We start from the raw sequence: 10490 nt of genomic DNA, 5'->3' as shown, positions 1-10490 counted from the left end.
ACACAAAAGAAGATATTTTAAAGAATGTTGGTAACCGAACAAAGGCGGTACCCATTGACTTGCATTGGTTTTGTGTTTGTGCAAAAGAAGTTAATGAGTACCGCCTTTGTTTGGTTAACAACATTCTTCAAAATATCTTCTTTTGTGTTCTGCAGAAGAAAGTCATTTAGATTTGAAATGAACATTTTTATGCAAATTATGTATTGGTTAATTCAGACACTTTTCAATGCTCCACACAGACAGACTTAACGCAAATATACAGGATCAAAGCAGCATGTGCATTCTCATGTTGATTGTTGATTTCCGTACACAATGGACAGAAAACAAGACACTGATTGTCTATCTGAAGAATAAAAAGATGTTTCATTTTTATAAACAGCTTATCTGAACGCCAAGCATCCCATACAAAAAAATATTTTAAAATGTGTAAAACACATATACCTGCATAAACGTTCATGTAAGGATTTATAGGCACATTTGTTTACAATAATATAATATCGGTTTTCTGCTGTTTTGTGTATAAAATGTATGACATTTATTGGGAACTTAATTGTGCATATACTGTATAAATAATAGATGTCTTGATCAAAAACTAAACTAAAGAAATATGTACATTATATGTCAACAAACATATGACCATAAATCATATTTCAGTATGGAGCAAATCACACACACCAAACCAATCTGATTCTGCTTTTTTAGTGTTGACCCCCAGCTGCTGTGAATCATTTTATCTGTAACAACCTGAGGGTTTGGGGTAAAGAGCTTTTATGATCACACACAAACCTGAAAGTAAAAAGGCGAAACCTTTTCCTTTCCTCTCACACACTCTGGACAACACAGCGTCTCATCAGTTATCAGAGGTGAAAGTCAAAGCCCAGCAGCGTGATACACATCTGTGGGATTTATAAGACTCTGCTCTACATCACTGACAGTGTTTACTTACATGTATAACATTGGCCGTAATTATCATTCCAATTTGACGATAGCCTCATATTAAAGAAATTAATCTTTCTTGGCTATCATCTCAGAGCCCAGATGGTTAACACACTCTTGAGCCGATGTGTGAAATCATTTAAATAGGTGAATAACATGTTCCATATATCTTCTAATGGTTTGAGGAAACGCACATCAACTTGGCACTCTTCTCTCTCTTGGCAGTTAGTCTTTTCTCTTGTGAATATCACAATTACTGCTTGTTTAGTTCAAGAGCTGACTTAAATTTGTAAGGTAAGTTAAATAAATTGAAATGATTTTAAACCGACTTATGAAATATAGTTGCATTTCATATAACTTACCAAATGGAAATTGGTTAAATGATTTTAATTAAAGTTAAATTAGTTAAAGTCATGGAAAGATGACTTATTGAGCAAGAGGATGTTAAATAATCTGTCAAAATCCCAAACAAAGCTTTTTATCACATATTAAAACAAATTCAATATTTTCATATGACAGAAACAACATATGGGCTATTACTAGAAACATAAGATGGAATTAATAAGCAATGACTGAAATGCCTAGTATAAACAGTACTATATATACTGTATAAATATATCAATTAAAGATTGGGTATCATGCTATGTCATGCATTCTGACTTCTTTACACTGTTGAACGTGTTAACTTGTCATGCTTAACATTCAACTTAAAGGTCAACTTGTTAAAAAACGAGTTGGTCGTATGACGTAGTATTTCTGTACTTGATACACTCCCCCAGCATTCTAACTTGTTTCGGAAAGTTTTTTCTAATTCTGGATCCCTGTGTCGTCACAGGGATGCTCATCCTTTAATTGGCCAAAAGCACAGCAAGGCGAAGGAGCCCACCCATGAGCCAACCGACGAGCTAGACCCGCTTGCCATCAAGGTTATCTGCACTGCGTAAAAGATGGGCTGCGCTGCTCTGTAAAGTGTAGGTGTGTCTGTTTGTTCACGGCATTTCAGTGATGGCTGTTATATAAACAGTGGATATAACGCTGGATTTTGAGATCGTTTGAAACTGATAGATGGCGCGGTCCCAGTGCTAAAAGATGCCGGACATGAACTGCACGTGGTAAGTCAAACTAAGTCATACTTCGGTGTTTTGTTGGCAATCGGCGTGTGCATGCATGATGTACAAAACACAAAGGGATGATGTGATGATGTGTTGCTTGCTCGTGCTGTAGTTCCGTCCCACTCTCCCCACTAGTCCCACCTCTAGCGGCTCGTGTTTTTCCGGAAATAATCGTACAGCTGTATCTCTCTTTTATGAAGTTGATCAAACTAAATACTCTTCGAAGATACAACGTGTGCAATACTACTGTATAGGTACTCAAGATTAATATGAGATTGGCAGTAACTTCCTGTGATATGCGATCTTTAAGTTTTAAATGGACTGAATGATGATGGAAATGTGCACGACTATTAAAAACTATTTAACTCTAAATCCTAACCCTAATGTCTTTGAATTTCATTTCAACATCCTGTATGGCAAGATCAATTCACAAATTAAACAGGAACCAAAACTTAAATTTGGTGGTCAGATGTGCAGTGCAAATGTTCTTTTAGCATGTTCAATGGCTCTCTGTCCTCATTTTCTCTCTCTTTTATTCTGTTCAATGTTCAAATGTCTCCTTGCAACTTGCTTGTATTTATTCCATCATGAAACATCTCAGCTGTCCTTCACAATTTTTTCCTGATTATCCCACCACTGTCATCAGCTCAGGGTTACGAATGTCACTCAGGCTTTTGGAACATTTTCCTTGAGTCTTATCGCTTTCTCTCTTGCCCTCCCTCTGTCGCTCTCTTTCATTTGAAGAGCAGACCTTATCCATTTCAGACATCTTATTTTCTCAGGGGAAAGACATTGTCCTCTGCCCCGCACCAACCAAACTCATGTCTGTCTCTTATCAGCCACCTTTCTTTCACTCAAGGTTATCACGATGCATCACAACCCCAAGGTTTCCCCTTCTCATTCTATTTCAAAAAAGCATTTTTTCATGAATCTACTCTGGCTCACTATTGCAACGTTTTGCCCTTTACCAAAACAAAAAATGCAATGTAAAGAGAACATGTGAAACTCACTGTGTGAGCATCTTGTGTTATCTTTTAATCTAAAAAGTTTTTCCATCAGCCTGCATGAGGAAATGAGTGTGACATTGATTGAATGTGTGGGGTCATTTGTGTCTGTGAGCTGTTAAAATAGCTCAATCTCTCTCTCTCCTTAGTCAATGTTACCATGATGTCAGCTGGCTTAGTGCTATTAATGGATATTGTGCCACATTACCATCTTTGTTGGATGGTATTACCCCAAGCTTTCTGTAGCTCTACTGGTACAGTATTGCATAAGCAGCGTTTGTGGGTTTGATCCCCAGGGTACACACAATCTGATCAAATAAATACCTTAAATTCACTGTAGATATATACTGTATAGCAGTGGTTCTCAAACTTTTTTGTTGTAAGGCCCCTTTTGTGTAGAGTGCATCGCTTTGCGGCCCCCCTCAAAAAAAATTTGAATCTGAAACTTAGAATTTGAATTAAACCAAAAACAAATTCTGTTATACAATGCTGGAACATCAATATTTTTGGTTGGTGGTCTTATTTTTCTGATGTTTGATTGCATAAAATGTATGATAAATTTCTATATTTCATAGAATGGCATAAAATCTGTGCCCCCCCAGATCCATCTTGTGGCCCCCAGTTTGAGAACCACTGCTGTATAGAGCCTCATTAGAAGTTTTTTGGTCAGTGCATACAGCATTTACATGTATTCATTCAGCATATGCTGATATCCAAAGCAACTTACAAATGAGAGATGGCGGACACGTTGACGTGCCTGGAATGGTTAAATGTGTACATACTGTATATACCGCAAATCACAGAGGTTTATTTTTATTTTTGTCATATAAACATTCATTTGTTGCCAGAGTAGGATGGGCTTGACCAACTGGGTCTGGTTTTCTCAAGGTTTTTGTTTCCAATATCGAGGAGCAATTATCTTTTGCTTGCTCACCAAAGGCTTAAAAACATTACATCAAATTCCAGTTTTTCAATAGTCTACACATTAATTTCTGTAAATTTGCTTAGAAATTATGTGCATTGTGAAATACACCATACAGAAAACCTTGTATCATGACAGGGTGCATACAATATAACCCGGTGATATCTTACAAAAGCAGAAGAAACCTGTGTGACATTAACTGACTTAATGTCAGACTATCAGTTCATTTTAGCTAAAGCCGGGGGCACATTGCACATTTTTTTCTTCGTCCTTTAGGATTGTTGCATGTCAAATTGTACGACAAATCTGGAAATAACCTAAAAGATCGAAATGCCAAGGCAAACTGTGCAACATCAACATGCCAACATGCCACGACTGTCAACGCTGACAGGGCGATCAATCGTGTCAGGTTCAGACATCCTCACTGGCACATGAAATTTGCACATTTGCACTGATGTTGGCAATGTTTTGCTTGTAAAATTGCAGTCTTTTTCTGAAATTTGATGGTTTTTTTTACTGTATTTCAAAAATACATCTGTAAAGTAAAATTCTGTAAAATTACAGTTTTCACATTATACGTGAAAAATGTAAAAAAAAAAAAAAACATAAAACGTAAAAAATAGCAGTAGAACTCTGTATAATACTATACAGTGTCAGCTAATTTTGACAGTACAACAAAATGTTCAGTAATTACTAAATGTTTTAAAAAATACTTTGCATGTCTTAAAAAGAAGCAATCAGTCAACAGAACATATCTGACAAATCCAAACTAGTCCCTACAAAGTAGAAGATTTCAGCTTTACTATTTGTTGTCACACCTAATTTATTAAAGGAATATAGTTCACCTTTGAAATAAATATTCTGTCATCATTTACTCACCCTGTTGTCATTTTAAACCTGTGTGATTTTCTTTCTTTTGCAAAACACAAAAGAAGATCTTTTGAAAAATGCTGGGAACCAAAATCCATTGACTTCTATTGTATGGTCTCAAAGGAATTCATATTTGTGAGAACACGTAAGAAGTAGTTACGAGGGGTTGAAATGATTCGCATGACATCCACACGCACAGGGAGTCTCACATTTAGAGGTCCCGCTCCTCACACCATCCCCTGGTCTGCCGTCCTCTCAGACTTATTTTATTTCAAACAGTTTTTTTCTTCTATTTTTCTAGGAACAAAGATGAAGGTCACGTCTCTAAAGGCTTAAACCTGTTTGATAAAGACGTTTTGCACGGGCAGGTTTGCAGATTTTACACTCTGTAATCGCGCACTTCTTTGGTGTAATCCGTATTCCTCAGGCAGCACAGCAAAACAGATTTATAGAACCCAGCTTGTGCGACCGCTGGTAACAGAGGTCGGATGTGCACACTCCATTTTTTTTGGGACAAAAGTAGGCTACAGTACAGCGGTAAGGTCACAGAGAGCAGGGTTTTTCCTGCATAGAAAAATTGGGGGCGGCAGCCTCAGTCAAATTTCGTGCCGCCTCATTGATCACACCGCCAGCGACACCCAACAACAAAGCGAGGCGATGTCATGCGTTTAAATGGAGAGCCGGCGACTTCCGACGACACGAGCGACAATGACCGTTGGCGACAGGAAGTGGGCATGTCTAGCAGCGCGACAAAGTTGAGATTTGCTCAACTTTATGCAAATGATGAGCTACTTTCGGGAGCGACTACCAATAGGAGTAAAGCAGCGGAGCTCACGTCATCCGTCTCTCGTCTCTCGTTACTAACTACTAGAGCAACCAAAGCTAGGAACGCCTTCGTAGCCTCGAGCAAGAGATAGCATATAGTCGCTGGCGTTGTGAACGCACAGTCAGTCTCTGGCCAAAAGGTGAATCAGGTGAATATTGTTTCTTTTGCATCCAAGTACTTTCAATTTCTTGAAAAGGTTCCTTAAATTAATGTGCTGTACATCATTGTAATGTGCAGTTGGACTTGTTGAATCTGCGTCATACTGTACACAGCGAGTTCGCTAGTATGAACACACATTGTGATCAGAACGACTCGCAAACGAATGACTCATTTGAACCGATTTGTTTGAACAGTTCAAACTATTCAGTCACTAGCGAATATAAGAGAACAGTGAATCATTTCAAGCTCAGTGAACCACAAGAGAACGCAGGGTGTGAATGAGCTTTGCCCATTTAGTAAAACTGGTTAATTCAGTGGGCTATTGTGGGCTGAAAAGTTAGTTGAAATGACAAAAAGCTTATATTTGATTTTAAGCAACTTTTCTGTTGGTTGGATAAATTTGATGCTTTATATAACTTAATATTAGTCATTTTCATCTCATTTTTAGAACTTATATATGTTGTTTGTGAAGTGTTTGGTTAATCCACTTAAAGGGACGGTAGGCCTACACATGCGCGTATGTACAAGATAAGGATGGCATCACCTCCGCCTCATTTTGAGCCAGGAAAAACCCTGAGAGAGGGTGCAAAACGTCTGGGTACTTAAAGTGAATTCTGTTTTCTTAAAGGTATTTGTCTGGCAGATCGAATGAAAAATCAAAATTTCAAAACAAGTATGAAATTCAAAATTGTGCATAACACATTATCTCACTTCGTTCAAATGCCAATATTCAAGATCTTTGGAGTGGGGATTAGGGCTAACATTAAAGACCTCATTAAAGACTTTAAGACCTCATTGAAAGATTCAAATTCTAACATGTTTACATTTTCCTTTTATAAATTAAATTATGAAAAATGAAAAATAAATCTCTATTTAGATTTAAGGCCAATTTGTGAAATACGCTAACTCTCTTGCTCAAAAGTCCATTAAAGCACACAAGATGCCCTTTGTAACATTCTCACAAGGTTAACAGGAATCATCAGATTTTCCACATACTTGTGGATTCCATGCCACCTTGAGTGCAGGCTGTCATTACAGCTAAAGGGGGATGTGTTTTAAATTATTGATTCCCTTTGAGAACTCCTGATTGTATAAAGCTATATGAATAATAAGTAGTTGTGCTATTAATTATATGTAATCATTAGAACCGACCTACTTGAATGTTGGAATAATAAAAAACATTGAATTGTTATAGTTTTTTGAAGAACTACTCACCAAACAAACCCCTGTGACCTGGACACAACAACCTTCTTAAAAATAGATATAGTATACTTTACCAAGAAACTAGCTTACTCAAAAACAGCACACATAAAAAACAGGAAATACTAACATGCTTCAAAATGCTCTCAAGTATGCCATTGTAATCAAAATTCAGAGCCAATATTTTCCTGTTAACATTTTAACAAAGAACAATACAGGCAGAAAACAATATAAAGCTTTGATCAAAGAAAAATAAAATGAAAAAACAACAAATATAGCCACAAGCAACAATTATTAGAGTCCAAGCACATCAATGGCAAAAAGTGAAATATTTTTGGACATCACAGGTAATGATTTCAAGAAGCAGTTTAACCGGCACAGGTAAAAGCGCTTAAATCACAACACAGTTGTTTACATCTAGGTAGCACTGTCACCAAATTGATATGGGGCAGGTCCTCAAAAAAGCAAAAGCCCACTAAATAAACATGACAATAAAGAAACCTCCAAAAACCAGACAGACAAAGACAGCTCAGGAGGTAAGGGAACAACAATCTTACAGTTATAGAGGTGGTGATACAACAATACAACAGGGAGAGCAAGAGGAAAACGAGAGAGAGATAAAAAAAGATGAGCAAAAGAATGGAGTCTGGTTCGCTTCAGTGGAGATGTATACATTGCTTTCACATTACCCAGAAAAAGCAATCCAGGGGTGTGTGAGTGTGTTTGGTCACCATAACCAGAAGGACAAGGTGAAACAAAATAATTAAATAACACTTAGGAAATGTATACATGCACACACACCAGCTATACTGCCAGACACATAAAGTACCGTATATACATAGAGTAATACATATTATATATTGTGGTTCTCGCTGCATTAAAATTTTGAGAAAGTATTGCCACATCAAATATTCTTTCACCATTTCACTTTATTTCAAACCTGTATGACTTCTGCAGAACAACACAAATCAAACAACATTAGACCCAATTGTCATCTACTTTATGCACACAAAACCACTGATACGTTTCTCAAAATATCTTCAATTGCGTTCCACAGAAGAAAGAGTCATATACAGGTTTTGAATGACATGAGGGGAATAAACCATGACAGAATTATTTTTTTTTAGTATCCCTTGAATACATGTTGAAAGTACTGTGCTTCCTTCTTAGGTAAAGATCTTATAATCGCAAAACGTCTCCTCATATTCACACAACATTTTTATAATTATAAGAGGGTTATTTTAATTTAATCTAAGCCAGCAGATGAAGAGGTCAATGGGCTAATATGAAGTGTGCACCCTGATTTTCTCAGAGGGTAAAATATGACATGGCTAAAACGAATATTATCGTTTGTTTTAGATGTAATGCAATGTGTATACATGATTTAAGGTTCAAAAACGCTGTATTTTCCACATACCGTGCATGTTTGTATTTCTTCTTTGCCCCGCCTCTCTGAAACGCGTTGATTTTTAACAAAGCTCATCGCTCTGAAAAGCGAGGTGTGCTATGATTGGCCAGTTAACCAGTGCGTAGTGATTGGTTCAAATACTGCAAGCGTGTGACGGAAATGTAACGCCTCTTACCTTATTTGGAACATCAGGTTCCAAAGCAATTGTACTGACAGGTACGCCCACCTTACTTGCGTATACATTTGGGCGGTCTTGGTCAAATCATACCACGAACTGACGTAGATTTGTGGGGGTGTGGTTACACGAGGCGTTTCAGGCAGGTCTGGGTGAGCATTCGCTTTTAGATAGAATGCATCTTTTGTTCTGACACTTTAATTTTTCCAATTTTACGTGTCTAATACATGCATGGGCAACTTATAACACACCAAAGACACAGAAAAACACGTATTCGCGCCATATGACCCCTTTAAAGAGATTTAGTCTTTCATTGACGTAATTCTTTTATAGATTCACTATAAAACAACATCAGACTGCCTTCAGCTCAGTCTCGATTTAAAAACAGAATCCCAACGCTTAACCCACTCAAATTCTGTCATATAAATTTGCTTTAAAAATGAGACTAAGAGAGGTCATGAACTCTTAGCTTCTGATGATTAAATTATTACCAGTGTGACTAACAGATACTTAACTTCACTTAACCTGTCCGACCAACTACCCCTCCTCTCTAATTAAAAGACATTCAACACTCCTAAATATTACAAGAGGGTAAGATTGAGTTTTAAAAGGTCATTAAATATGACTTTCTTCAAACGACATAATTGTTTCTCAAGGAGACATAATGTTTTAAAGCACCTTGAGGGACATACAGTATCGGAAGATGACAATCACAAATGACATTTGACTTGACTTACCATGAAGCATGTCAAAGTTCTGATGCTTGCATTAAAGATCGTAAAAAAGGGAGCTGCTGCCTGCTGCTCTTTACGTCTTATAATGTAAAACAGACCATTAACCGGGTAGGTACGTACACTAAGGAGAGCTGACAGAACGGAGCATATATCATAGGATAAAGGTTCAGTCTGTGACTGTATCTCTCTTTTGTCTTCTCACTTGCTCTCTCACTTTTTGAATAAAGTGCCACTTGATTGAGGTAGTTACTGAAACTGCTCTTTGCCAAACTAGCTATAAGAGTTTACACTCTACATTCACCTCTGGTCAAGCCTTCTTATTACAGAAAAATGTTTCACTTGCACCTTTCTTTCTCTTAATCCTACATGAAAAGCAACAGTCTTGTACCAAATTGAATTTTTCCTTCACTGTTGTCTGTCACATGGTATTCTGGGAGGAGAAAGCTAGCAAGATTTAGGCCCAATCCCAATTCTATTCGCCTACCCCTCACCCCTTGAAACAAAGTGGCAAGGGGAATGGTTACAAATTTTCCGCTAAGAAATGGGACACCATTACTACACTGGTATACGTCATCATACGTCGTTGCTAGCTCCTAACGTTACTTCAGAGAACATGCGCCGATGCACCTGGTATAGGACATAAAAATATATTTTCTAATATTGTGCAATCAGTGCTGTCCGCTGTCAGCGATTTTTTTTGCAAACGTTAAAAGAACATCACCGTAAATACAAACACAAGATTGAATGTAACATACATAAAATGAAAAATTGTCATAAAAATCCTTATTAATGGTAAAAATTACTTACATTTGGGTCTGCTTGCTCGAGTGAGCAGCCATGTTGGAAATTTCTCTTAGCCCTTCGTTTGAAGTGAGGTCCCGAAAAATCTTCGTTTGAAGGGCTATCTGGCACTTCCCCTTACCCCTACCCCTCCAACCAAAAGATAATTGAGACACCCCTACCCCTTCACGTGAATGCGCCAAACGGAAGGATAGGGGAAAATGTAGGGGTAAGGGGTAGAATTGGGATTGGGCCTTACTGTACTCTTACGATTCTTTTAGGATGAAACTAATCTCCAGTAAACATTACATTCTCCCAAATGATCCAACAGTTTAAACACGCTCACAATTCAATTTGACCTTTA

The sequence above is a fragment of the Triplophysa rosa genome, linkage group LG8 (assembly GCF_024868665.1).
Source record: "Triplophysa rosa linkage group LG8, Trosa_1v2, whole genome shotgun sequence".
NCBI classification, from domain to species: Eukaryota; Metazoa; Chordata; class Actinopteri; order Cypriniformes; family Nemacheilidae; genus Triplophysa; species Triplophysa rosa.
This window is presented reverse-complemented; position numbering follows the sequence as displayed.